This window comes from Panulirus ornatus, chromosome 48, assembly GCF_036320965.1.
Source record: "Panulirus ornatus isolate Po-2019 chromosome 48, ASM3632096v1, whole genome shotgun sequence".
Lineage (NCBI taxonomy): Eukaryota > Metazoa > Arthropoda > Malacostraca > Decapoda > Palinuridae > Panulirus > Panulirus ornatus.
In genome coordinates this window covers 24,988,696-25,003,535 of record NC_092271.1, presented here as the reverse complement: position 1 = coordinate 25,003,535, position 14,840 = coordinate 24,988,696, and the positions used below count along the sequence as shown (strand labels likewise).

The window sequence follows — 14,840 nt, the reverse complement described above, 5'->3', positions numbered from 1 at the left end:
GGAGAGGAGGCCTGGTAGGAAAGGTGTAGTAGGGGAGAGGAGGGCAGTTTAGCCGGGAGAGAGGTTCAGTGTGGGAGAGGAGTACAGTTCTTTTTTTTATCTGGGAGAGGTTAAGCAGGGGAGAGTAGTACAGTCGTATACCTGGGAGAGGATTTAGCAGGGGAGAGTAGGTACAGCTGTACACCTGGGGGAGCGGGTGTAGCAGGGGAGTGTACTACAGTTATCCCTGGGAGTTGTTGGCGAGAGATGACTGGTAATGTTTACGTGGGAGGTGGAAATTTGCTTTTAAATACAGGAGATTAAGAGCTTCGCACTGACCACCACATACTTATTTTACTCGAGTCTCACTCTTAAGTACCCTCTGAGTGTGTGTGTGTGTGTGTGTGTGTGTGTGTGTTTACACACTCATCACAGAGCCTAATTTTCTTTTCAGTCTCTAAGTCTCTCCCAGTTTGATTCGCTCAACCTTGAATTATAAGCAAGAACTAAAATAACAAAAAATAATAATAGTAATGATAATAATAATAATAATAATAATAATAATAATAATAATAATAATAATAATTTCCTTCCAGAGTTACATAAATCCACGCATCATTCAATGATTAATTCCTATTAACAACGAATTCATGCAGGGCATAATGCCTGGAAATGATGTGACATTCACCATACCATTAATGACCTTCCACGACATTACAGTCAATTAATAACACTCATTTACAACATCAATTAATAACACTCATTTACAACATCAATTAATAACACTCATTTACAACCAAATACCATGATATGAAAATACACACACACACACACACCCATATATGTGTGTGTGTGAGAGAGAGAGAGAGAGAGAGAGAGAGAGAGAGAGAGAGAGAGAGAGAGAGAGAGAGAGAGAGAGAGAGAGAGAGAGAGAGAGAGAGAGAGAGAGAGAGAGAGAGACTCTCCGACACCGTCAGGAGAATGGACATTTTTTGACCCAAAAAATGAGAATAATAATTAAATAAAAGGCAAAAAAAAAAAAAAAAATTGGTCTGTCATTAGCGCCTGGACGGAGTACAAGAGGAAAGAAAATATATATTGCAATATGAAAGAGATGGAATTCTCTCTCTCTTTGTGTCTGGCTATCAGGGGGGGGGGCAATATTGCATTCTTTGCATATATTTCAACAGCAGACGCTCCAATGATGAAGGGTAATATGGCCACCTGCAATATTTACATATTGGTGAGGTATGATACTTGCGTGGGCGTCAGGATTATCATTATCATCATCATCATCATTATAATCATAATCATTAATATCATCATTATCATTATAATCATTATCATTAATATCATCATCATTAATGAGCATCTATTACCACTGCTATACTTAATATTCTTTATATTTACTCGTCTATGCATCATTATTATGATTATCATCATTACTGTAATTATCATTAACAACTGTGATAATTATCTTCATTGAGGCCTCCTCTTGTTCCACCTCTCTCACACACACTCACAGTCCCTCGTCATATGTACTCGTACACAGCTCTCTCTCTCTCTCTCTCTCTCTCTCTCTCTCTCTCTCTCTCTCACACACACACACACACCAGTAAACAACAGAGATCAATACCAAATTTGTTGTATCCACGCCCGTGAAAGCCTTCTACACTCCCCTCTCCCCCACCCCTAACATACCAGTCAACAGAGAGGGGGTGTGAGGGTGTGTGGGGGTGTGACGGTGTGTGGGGGTCTTCACAAAATATGCATTCCAATCACCTCACACTACGCCAGCCTCCCTCACAAACATGTATCTCTCTTTCGAGGTAAAAGCAACCATATATATATATATATATATATATATATATATATATATATATATATATATATATATATATATATATATTATCCTGGGGATAGGGGAGAAAGAACACTTCCCACGTATTCCCTCTAAGGCTCAGTCCTCTGTTCTTGACGCTACCTCGTTAGCGCGGGAAATGGTGAATATATATATATATATACATATATATATATATATATATATATATATATATATATATATATATATATATATATATATATATATATATATAAACAAAGAAATGAAATATACATTAATTCTCTGGACGGTATCAAAGATCCTATCCCACCATGTACATTTAAACATTCAAATCAGCATAATATATCATTTCCAACACATGACTTGTATACTCTCACTCACTCCATCAAAGTCAAGACTGTGACTACCGACTGGGTGTAATAAACCAAAGGCAGCAATAAATAAAGTGCAGGTGGCGCGATAATGAATTATACCACAGACGGAGAGATGTTTATCTCCCTCGCTCGTGTGGAGAGTATGAACACACGAACGTAGGATGCTGTGATATTACGAGAATTTGTGTGCACGCTTTATACGTTGCCACAACATCACACACACACACACACACACATCCATATATATATATATATATATATATATATATATATATATATATATATATATATATATATATATATATATATATATATATATATATTCCATATCTTATTTGTTGATACACGGTTCCTTCCTTTTTTCTTTCCTTCATTCAGGTGTACACCGTTCATTCCCTTCATTCTCAGGTGTTGGCGACGGTAGCATAAACTACAGCATCGCCCCTCACCCTCCATAACAAAAGAAAAAAGAAAAAAACATAAACCCCGCACCGCTGTATATTCACCGTAGAAAACGAGTCAACAAAAGACTGCGAAGTGGACCTAACTCGTTCATTCACGATCGAGCCGCACTATCTTCATATTCTCTCTCTCTCTCTCTCTCTCTCTCTCTCTCTCTCTCTCTCTCTCTCTCTCTCTCTCTCTCTGTGTGTGTCCGCGTGGTTCCCAGCACCCACGTCCTGTGTGTGTGTGTGTGTGTGTGTGTGTGCAGGCCCACGCAGCTAGACACAAAACATCCTCCGGGCCCAGGCTGGTAATTCCGCGCCAAAAACAAAAGCCGCGCGGGGGGGTGGCTGGGTGTGGGGGTGTACATCTTTGTTACTTTTCGAAATCATTATGTTCACCTTCTTCATTAATCCCGCTAATATCTGCCTCTCGCTCGTTCGATAATGCGTCTTTTTCCCTTTGATGTGGGTGCGTATGCTTTCTTCCTCACTCCCCCTCAGGGGTAGGAAACAAGGGGGTAATATTAGAAGAGGAAGAAAAAAAAATGAATATATATATATATATATAAACATATTTCTCTTAATCACAAGATGTGTACCCGATATCAGAAATTATATCTGTACCTATCTATCAACCTACCTCCCTAACTACCCATCTACATCTATCTATCTATCTATCTATCTATCTATCTATCTATCTATATATATATATATATATATATATATATATATATATATATATAATTTCTGGGAGGCTTCCGTCATTCCGTGTTACGAGGTATACACAGAAGAGAAACTATACCACCTCCGCCTCATTACTCTGAGTGACGCGACGGTGCTGCCCCTCCTCCCACTAGCGGCCGTAGCCATAACTCTGCCAGCATGGCGGCGGGAGATAAGCATAGCGAAGCCATAACTCTTAACAAAAACAGAGCAGACTCCGTGATTAACTTCTCTTTACGTTTCCCCAGACGAGGATGGGGTGGAAAAAAAAAACATTATAACGCTTTACGAAAATTAACCTTTACGGTATATAAGCCCAAGGGTGAAAGATAGCTTACGGAACGGAACGCTTGGAATAAGGGCGAAAATGACTTTTCGGGAACGGATCGCGTGAGGTACGGGTGATGTATGAGTCTCGGAACGGAACGCTGATGTAAACACGGTCCGTTCCGGGTGAAGGACTAGTTACTTTAAACATCATCAGTTAAATTCAACGCTAGATTTAACACTTTCTAAGGTTAACTCTGAGACTTGGTGGTGTTAAAATGTCACTCACTGTGTAGTAAACTGTGATGACGACTTGATGGGCTGTTGACGTGAGTGGTTTGTTAGCCACAGCATGATGAAATGCAATAACTGATGGCTGGATTTGACCTCTTGAACAGGACGGTACGACCCTTGAGGATACGATGGCACGACCCTTAGGGCACGACGGTACGACTACAGGCGAGACAAGACGGTACGACCCTTCAGTATGATGGCTTGGCCTTTGACCTGACCCTTTACCATCAGGTCACAAAAGCCATTTGTAATCAAATGGTCGTCCCAACGTGCTCAAGGGTCGTACCGTCGTTCTCAAGGGTCGTCCTGTCGTGCTCAAGGGTCTTACCGTCGTGCTGAAGGGTCGTACCGTCGTGCTCAAGGGTCATAGCGTCGTCTTCAAGGGTAGTACCGTCGAACTTAAGGGTTTTACCGTCGTGCTCAAGGATCGTGCCGCCGTGCTCAAGGGTCGTCCCGTCGTGTTCAAATAAGTCAAAATAGACTCCCTCGTTAGATGTCACATATGAGCAATGAAAAAAAATTAAATATAAATATACATAAATAAATAAATATATATATATATATATATATATATATATATATATATATATATATATATATATATATATATATATATATATATATATATAGTTTTACTCTTCAGAAATATTACATTAAACTACCAGGCGCATTTTAGTCGCGCATCACTTGCCGAATTAATTAAGGCCGTCCATCTCTCTCCCATATGCAATATCCAGAGGAGAGAATTCCGAACGGAAAGTAATTAATTTTAGATCAGATTCATAATTTACATACCTACCACCCACCCCCCCTTTCTCTTCCCCACACAGACACAGACACACACAGACACAGACATACACAGACACACACAAGCACACAGACACAGACACACACAGACACAGACATACACAGACACACATACACACAGACACAGACACAGACACACACAGACACAGACATACACAGACATACACAGACAAACATACACACATAGACACAGACACAGACACACACAGACACAGACATACACAGACACACATACACACAGACACAGACACACACAAGCACACACACACAGACACACACAGACACACACAGACACACACACACATATATATATATATATATATATATATATATATATATATATATATATATATATATATCCTTCGTGTCTGTGTTTTTGCGAGCCTGGTAAAACTGGTCCCAGTGCGGACTCCATCTGACCAAAACACAGGAGATATTGGCTCGAAAGGGTCGACCTATGACGTCACTCCCCGATATATTGAATTATTCCACCGAGAGAGAGAGAGAGAGAGAGAGAGTAGAGAGAGGAGAGAGAGAGAGAAGAGAGAGAGAGAGAGAGAGAGAGAGAGAGAGAGAATGTTTACGTCTGGATGGTAAAAATTCACATTTTCTCACGACGTTCCTGTCTCTAAGACCGACCCATGGCATAAGCAAATCCATGACAGCTAGAGACTGAGGTGGATGAACGAAGTGGCCTTTGTTTGTCTTTTCCGAGCGTTACAATCGCGCGCAGCGCGCGCGGAGGGAGGAGGGGGGTGCATTTCAGGTGTGGTGGTTGGCGACGAGAATGGAGGAAAGGCTGCAGGTATAAACCATAGCTATTATATATAGATAAGTATATTTATATATATATATATATATATATATATATATATATAGATATAATATATGTATATATATATATATATATATATATATATATATATATATATATATCCTATATATCCCCCCTTTATGGCGGTTAAATCCCCCCGCCCCCAACCCCCTTTTGAACAGGACGGACGGTTCAAATTTTGAGAACACCACACCCAGGAGGGGTCGGGACGCCGTCGTGCTAACGGGACATACACTCTCGTGTTCACAGGGGTCGCTACGTACAGCCGTGCTCACGCGCCGTACCGTAGCACACATCATCGTACAACGAGAGGAGGAGCTCCAGTATTAACGTACTGACCAATAAACATCGCATCACCTCAACCAGCGAGACGTACCATATTCTCTCTCTCTCTCTCTCTCTCTCTCTCTCTCTCTCTTCTCTCTCTCTCTCTCTCTCTCTCTCTCCACACACACACACACACACACATTCCCGTGGTTCATCACCACCGCGCGGCTATCCCGTAGCCTCTCTCTCTCTCTCTCTGTCTCTCCCTCACCTGGTGTTTACCGAGCGTACCGAACTATTCTCCAACATGTCACACGGGCGGGGGGGTATCGAACCAGTGTACCTTTAAAGATGTTCATCGGGGGCCGTTTGAAGCGTTTGTATCGTACCTGGGTGTCTATCGTACACATCCCGGGCTACTGACGTACGTCGGCCATACAGGTATCTATATTCGTGTGTGCTGCACCAGATCATGGTATTTGATATATATATATATATATATATATATATATATATATATATATATATTATATATATATATATATATATATATATATATACATATATATATATATATATATATATATATATATAATATATATATTATATATATCTATATATATATATACATATATATATATATATATATATATATATATATATATATATATATATATATATATATATATATATATAGTTTTATATGAGAATCTGTACGTAACTCTCTTTTTAAGAGGCACGGAGGGAAGTGATTTAATACGTTCTGAGAGAAACTTTTAATTGCTTCATCAAATACGAGAAGACATTTTTGTGTTTTATATTTACATATTCATATGTCACTGCCGGCATTCTTGTGAGATATTCTTTCCTTCCTTACCTGCTACGAAAAATCTGAAGAAAACTCTATCAAGAAGAGAGAGAGAGAGAGAGAGAGAGAGAGAGGAGAGAGAGAGAGAGAGAGAGAGAGAGAGAGAGAGAGAATTAGATGCAGATGTCTTGAAGAAAATCCTTTGGGAGTTAATAAAGATTTGGGCAGTTCCTTCTCTCCCCTCTCCCCTCCCCACTTTCTCCTCTCCCCCAGCGACTGCTGGTAACGTGAGAGGTGAGAGTGTGGGGGATGGGGGGGGGGTGATGTCCTTCCCCCATGAGCCACTACCCACAAAGCAACCCTCCCCCTCAACCCCCCCCCCCCCCCCCTCCATGGCTTCCTCAAACGTCCTTTACAGTTGTCATGACCACAAGGGGAGAGGAGGGGGGGAGGAGGTGGGGGGGAGGAGATGCGGGGGATAATAGACCCCGTAAAGGAGTGGTGTATGGTGATGGGAAACGGGAGGGAGAGAGAGAGAGAGAGAGAGAGAGAGAGAGAGAGAGAGAGAGAGAGAGAGAGAGAGAGAGAGAGAGAGAGAGACGGCTGGGAAGATGGGACTGATGGGGTCAGGCGTGGCGGGGGAGGGGCGGCCAAAGTGATGGAGAGGCCTTGGGAATGGGAATGGAAGGGGAAGGAGTGAGAGTAATGGGAGGGAAGGGACAGGGGGGGGGTGGTGGTGGGGAACAACAAACTAGATGGAAAACCTGGGAGTGATGGAGGAGGCACCGACCGAGAGGGACGGACAATGGTGCTGGAGACGACCCTGAGCAAGATGGCGAGATAATTACACGGAGATGGAGGGAAGGAGGGAGGGAGGGAGGGAGGGAGGGAGGGAGGGAGGGAGGGAGGTAGGGAGGGATGGAGGGAGGGAGGGAGGGAGGTAGGGAGGGATGGAGGGGAGGGAGGGAGGGAGGGAGGGAGGGAGGTAGGGAGGGATGGAGGGAGGGAGGGAGGGAGGGAGGGAGGGACGGAGGGAGGGAGCGAGAGGTATCGCCTGGGGGGACTGCTGGTGGTGGTGTGGGGGGGGGGGGGAGCGTTGTCTGCCTCTACCAGGAAGAGTAGTTGGGGGAAGGAGGGGAGGGGGGGGGGCGAAAAGGGGGGGTGTCTAGTTATCTATGGAGAGCGGGATTCTGGTGATGCACGGGGGGGGAGGGGGGGAGTGGGTCTGACTGACTATCTGGGGGGGTGTAAGGGGAAGCGGGGGGGAGGAGGGGGGAGAGTGGGTCTGACTGACTATCTGGGGGGGTGTGTGTAAGGGGAAGCGCGGGGGGGAGGAGGGGGAGGTGGTGATGGTGTAGGGTTGTCGACTGCGTCTATCGCCCCTAACCCCTCTCTATGGGGATCAGCCAACCACTGAACGGTCGTAAAGGTGAAATAACGCCGTGCCCAAACTGCGTACATGTCCTCTCTCTCTCTCTCTCTCTCTCTCTCTCTCTCTCTCTCTCTCTCTCTCTCTCTCTCTCTCTCTCTCTCTCTCCTGCTTCTGGTACTTGGGGAGAGTCTCCTGCTCGTCTGTTAACGGTCTGTGTTTTCGTGCCTGTTAAAGGACTGGGACTTATCATTCGTAAGCGTGCTTCGTGTCTGTCGACTGCTTGTCTGTTAATGGACTTCCTCTGTTAACGGGGTTGTTCTTCGTGTCTGTTAATGGATTTCTTCTGTTAACGGGGTTGTTCTTCGTGTCTGTTAATGGATTTCTTCTGTTAACGGGGTTGTTCTTCGTGTCTGTTAATGACTTTCTTGCCTTGGCGTCTTCTGTCTGTTCCCCGTGTCTCTTGTCTGTTCCTGTCTGTTAATGGATCTGTTAACTGGGTTCCGTGTCTGAGGGTCACTTTTTCTGTTACTCTTATAAATTTCTTCATGTATTTTGTCTGTGGGTCTGTTTGACTGGGTCTCGTGATCTGGGGTCAGGTCCTCCCCCCCCCAAACGGTCTGTTGTTCCAAAGACCTGTTGTTTAGATCACCTTCCCTCTCGGTCTGTCGTTGACGGATCTATTGTTTGCAGCAATGTGCTTCCCCGTCAATCCTGTCAGGGCTATTGTTTTGTTTTTTATCTTTCACTCTGTGAATATCGTATATTTCAAAACCCTCTCTTTATCTTTTTTCTTTTTTCATTTTGCTATTTATATCTTGTATGTTTTACTTCTATATTGTTTGTGTGAGTCTTGTGGTGATGTCGGGCCAGGTAGCAGATTTTAGACTCTCTCTTTTCCATTGAGGTATATGAATGATCAAATAAAGAAGGCAGTTGAGAGAGAGAGAGAGAGAGAGAGAGAGAGAGAGAGAGAGAGAGAGAGAGAGAGAGAGAGAGAGAGAGAGAGAGAGAGAGAGAGATAACGGATGCATATATATATATATATATATATATATATATATATATATATATATATATATATATATATATATATATATATATATATATATATATAACTCATTACCAGAACACGTATACAATTACTGATATACGTGCCATCATCAGTGATCATTAATAATTTTTTCCCCCTCTGAAATGCAGACCTTTTCAACATTTTCCTACTGACACTCACTACCAATTTGTAGCCGGCACGGAATTCAATTATACATTTTATGGCAAGAATCTCCGACATAATTAAATTCTCTAAAATTCAGAATTACAAACGATATTTCTTTTTCCCTCTCTCTCTCTCTCTCTCTCTCTCTCTCTCTCTCTCTCTCTCTCTCTCTCTCTCTCTCTCTCTCTCTCTCTCTCTCTCTCTCTCGTTTCCTTTATTTCCGAGGTTTCTGAAAAGGTAAAAGTGTGTGTGTGTGTGTGTGTGTGTGGCGGGGGGGGGGGGGGGGGGGGGGGAGCAACAGATATAGAACACCCTGGGGCTTGAAAACAAAGGGCAAGTCTTCATCTTCTCCCTGCTCTCCCTTCTTCTGGTCTTTGTCCTGCCCTCTCCCTCCCTCTCCCCCTACATCTATATAACAACTCCATCTCTCCACCCCATATACACTTATGCCCCCCTCCTCCTCATCTCCCCTCTTGCCCCCTCACGATTCCTAGCCATTCCACTAAATCCCCTCCCCCTCGACCCCACTCCCCTCCCATACATATCCAATCCGTCTGTACCACACTGGCCCAACTGGACTGTGACACAGGAGGCCTAAGCTGGCGGCGCTGTGTCACACCTCCTTTGTTCACTCACCACACACACACACACACACACACACACACACACACACACACACACACACAAACACACCCTCCACACACACACACACACACACACACACACACACACACACACACAAACACACCCTCCACACACACACACACACACACACACACACACACACACACACACACACACTATCACCCTGCCACAACAGTTTCACCATCCCCTCACCACAACCATTACCTCTCCCCCTTCCCCCCCACACACAAAGCATCTCACCACACTAACCACCAACGACACCATTCGTCCTTCACTAATCACCCTCGTCCGGGCCGATCACCAGGCACGACCATCGCCACCAGCAAAAACCCTCACCCTCACGGGAAACAGCAGCGTCACCAACACACACCATCGCTGGCCTCACCATCACACCATCACCGAGCTAAGGGCGGGGGCAGGGGTGGGGGGAGAGGCTCCTCCTCCTCCTCCTCCAGGGTCGTTGTCGTCTCCCCCCCCCCAGCAGGACGACCTCCGCCCACGACTGATACTCAAATTTATTATCATACAACAGAAATGACACACCGAATGATTCTCTCTCTCTCTCTCTCTCTCTCTCTCTCTCTCTCTCTCTCTCTCTCTCTCTCTCTCTCTCTCTCTCCCTCTCTCTCTCTCTCTCAGCCATGCATCAGGGCTTCATACCATCGCGACCAACAACAACAACAACAACAATGACCGTACGACCACAACAGATGTCAAGGTTGGCACACGAGGGCAACACCTGACCACGTTACTCCACAACCATGGCAACAGAAGGCCGCTACACAACACACAACCATGGCAACACAAGGCCACTACACAACACACAACCATGGAAACACAAGGCCACTACACAACACACAACCATGGCAACACAAGGCCGCTACACAACACACAACCATGGCAACAGAAGGCCACTACACAACACACAACCATGGCAACACAAGACCGACACGAGAGGAGGATGAGGAGGGAAGAACAAACAACCACGGCAACTGACGACCATGGCAACACAAGGCCACCACACAACACACAACCATGGCAACACAAGGCCGCTACACAACACACAACCATGGCAACACAAGGCCGCTACACAACACACAACCATGGCAACAATCAAGACCGACGACACGAGAGGAGGATGAGGAGGGAAGAACAAACAACCACGGCAACTGACGACCATGGCAACGCACGCAGGCAATTACCACATGGCAACACAAAGAACCCTGGCAACAGAGCCCCCTGCAGGTGTCATGAAAATAAACCATTAATCCTAGACGGCAATTCCCACGCGGAGCAGCGCCGCCAACGCTGTCACTATATTCCGCCAACGTTGGCATACCTGCTGGCCTTGTATAATTCTTACAATTATTCTTTTTTGTTTCAGTTTTGTCTATCATTTCTCCTCCTTACATCCCATCTTCTTCGCCTTCGCCGCCTCCACCTCCCTTCCACACCCCCCCCCCCTCTCGGCTCCTCGCCTCTCCCAGCCATGCAAGTGACAAGTGTTCTCCCCCCTCCCCCACCTTCCTCCCCTCACCCCTCTCCTCCCCTCACCCCTCTCCTCCCCTCACCCCTCTCGTACCGGTGTCACTATTGTTCTAACTGCAATTACTCCCTCATGCCTTCAGCCTGGCCCCCGATACAACGCTTCACCCCAAGAGACTGCGTCGCAACCTCTGAGACAGAGTCTAGGCTGGGTGTATGTAAACCCCAGAGACAGAATCTAAACCTGGGTCTAAACCCCCCTAGAGACTATGTCTAAGGCCCTGAGAGGGATTTTGAGCCTGACCTACACCCCTGAGACAACGTCTAGACCCCGGAGACAGAATCTAAGGTGCGTCTAAACCCCCGTAAAAAACAAAAGGATCGTGGATAAAGCGTCAGAACACCCCGGGTAAAACGTTTGGAGCTTTCACAGACCCCCAGTACCCCGTAGGGAAGCGTCACCACGACGAAGAATAAGTCCAACCCCCCCCCCCGGAGAAAGCCCACGGCACTCCATATAAAGCACAACCACCCCATATAAAGCACCACCACCCCATATAAAGCACCACCACCCCATATAAAGCACCACCACCTCATATAAAGCACCACCACCTCATATAAAGCACAACCACCCCATATAAAGCACCACCACCTCATATAAAGCACAACCACCTCATATAAAGCACAACCACCTCATATAAAGCACCACCACCTCATATAAAGCACCACCACCTCATATAAAGCACCACCACCTCATATAAAGCACCACCACCTCATATAAAGCACAACCACCTCATATAAAGCACAACCACCTCATATAAAGCACAACCACCTCATATAAAATCCTCTTACTCCCGGATAAATCGTTAGTGCCACCCCGGATAAACCGAGACTACCCAGATATAGCGTCAGAACCTCCAGACATCCCAAAAACAACCCGAATTAACGCGTAATTAACGCGTCAATTAACAACCGACCTCTCCTTACCCTCCCACCAATCGAAATAATACACTAACAACCCGGCTAATTACATCGTGGAAAAAAAAAACCCACGGATAATTGGCCATTATCCCCCCATCCTACCCCCACTCACCCATCCCCCTCGGTTTATCGGGATTTCTGCTTGACGTTGCTCCAATAAACACTCACCTCCCAATCACACCCGGCCATGGTCTTGTGTTTTTAAGAGCCAGCAGGTCTCGCTTGCCATCTCGAAACGTATGTTTTTACAATGGGGGGTGGGGGGGAGATGGGGAGGAAGGGAGGGAGGGTTGTAATCAACAATATTCTTACGACGGCAAGTTATAGAATCAGGCACTAGGCACAACCTCTTGAATTATGGGGTAAATATATTTGCTTCAACTTGCTCTCTTGTTTCGTGGAAAGTCGACTGGTCCACTTTCTCGAGGGGGGGTGGTGACCCTATATTTTCTAGGAGCTATTTCATAAACCACGTGACACACACACAGTCAACCTCGTCATCTTCTATATCTATATAACCTCTTTCAGGGAGCTGCAGGGCACTGGGCGTCTCTATTTCAACTAACTATTTCAGAATGATGTGAAAATACTGCGTATCCTCTTCCCTATTCCTGTACCCTATTTCACAAAAGGTGTACGACACTCTATATCGCCTTCCCTATTTCTACACCCAATCTTCGAGAAACCGGTTTTGGGATACCTCACCCCAAATAACCTAACCCTTCATCGTATGTTTTTCACTCCTTTCAAAACTGATTTATACCAAAATTTTGGGACATGTAACGTGGGATTCTTTAATACGGTGACCCCCTCGCGCGCCCCCAACCCTCAAAACAAAAAGAAAACAAAAGAAAACGATCCGTCGTCACCAACAGCTGTTATCTCTGTCCTTATCACCTTATCACCCAGTGAAGATAAAGTGTTTCGTGTGTGTTGCAGGACGTGATCTGCATACGACTCACCTCTCACGTTTTTTTTCCCCCAAGAGCCAAGTGTTGTTCCTGTATGTTGTACCCGGTGTTGTCATATTTTTTTTGGGGGGAGGGGAGGAGGAGGGAAATAGACGTCTGTACCCTCCCCTTACCCCTCCCCCCATTCACACACACACACACACACCACACACACACACACACACACACACACATAGTGTACGTCACCGCGGGTTCACTGCGTCAATACGAGCATTCGGAATATTCTTCCCCTCCCCCCTCCCACCCACACCCCCTTTTCACTGCAGCAGTGAATGCTGGCCACGGCCACTGTCCGCCGCGATCCTTCACTCCCCTGGGTAACGGTGATAATTCACTGGCAGTGTTACAAAATTCCTGGGTGGTCGTTCATGATAAAGGGGGTAAGACTAATGAAATATAAACACAATCCCTTCCTTTCCCCCCTTTTTAACCCCTCCGCTCTCCATTCCCCCCCCCCTCCCTCCCTCCCTCCCCCTTCACACAGAAGCGTCTCTCTCTCTCTCTCTCTCTCTCTCTCTCATACCCAGCTGGCTCCCTGTGTCGTTATAAGCGGGAGGTACGTTCTGGCTATGACAGGTACTATCCTCTCTCTCTCTCTCTCTCTCTCTCTCTCTCTCTCTCTCTCTCTCTCTCTCTCTCTCTCTCTCTGTCTCACACACACACACACACACACACACAATCTCCCAAGCATACTCTCCCCGTCTCTCTCTTACTATCTCTCTCTTTCTCTCTGTCCCTCATTATCTCACTCACCCTTTGTCTCCCGCCATCTTTCCTTCCGCTCATGTCTAACCCTTCCTCTCCAACCCTTTCGCGCACCCCTCCTTTGTTCCAATAATTCCTACCCCTTTACTCGCCCCGGTAAACCTAAAGTCTTTGTCTTCACTCCTCACCCCTCCCACTTGCCACCTCACAGACCCTAATTCATTCCTCGTTTCTCTCCGGTGCATCGACTAATGGTGCTTGACAAAGTATCGTTCAATGCAACAAAATAAAGGAAGATTATAGTACATTAATCACAATAATTAGCAATGGTTAAAACAACGTCAGAAATATGTAATATCAACAAACACATTGTGTGAAAAGAAAAGAAACCTTTCGCAAAAATCGTGTAAAGTTACATCTATATATAAACGTCATAATCATAATTTTTCTTTTCAACTAGATATCAGTAAGTCACTGCCGTAGGACTATGCTTTTGCCTTCCTTGTTTTTCCCATAAACAATGCAGAGATTTATTCATATACACTCTCCACTCTCATCAAAGTCGCGCCCTCCAACCCCCCTCCATGTGTTATTTTGTTCTCCTCACATTATTAATCCCCTTCGAAAACAGTTTCTTGTTCCCACTGAAATTTATCAATACTCCATCACCCACTTCCCTGTTGCCCCTCATTTACGGTTTTCTTACCCTCCTCTTGAACTATTTCCACTTCCTCTTGTACTACTCCCAATCACACGCACTCCTTCCTCGCAGATTCTGTCCATACACATACCATTTAGTCCTTCACAAGCGATTTAGATGAA

General features: G+C 45.3%; 1 protein-coding gene across 9 annotated transcripts in view; it reads right to left on the bottom strand.

Annotated features, from left to right (window-relative positions):
- Window positions 1-14,840, bottom strand: part of LOC139763866 (cell adhesion molecule Dscam2-like) — a 441,821-nt gene that overhangs the window by 343,780 nt on the left and 83,201 nt on the right. The gene's annotated exons all lie outside the window — the stretch shown is intronic.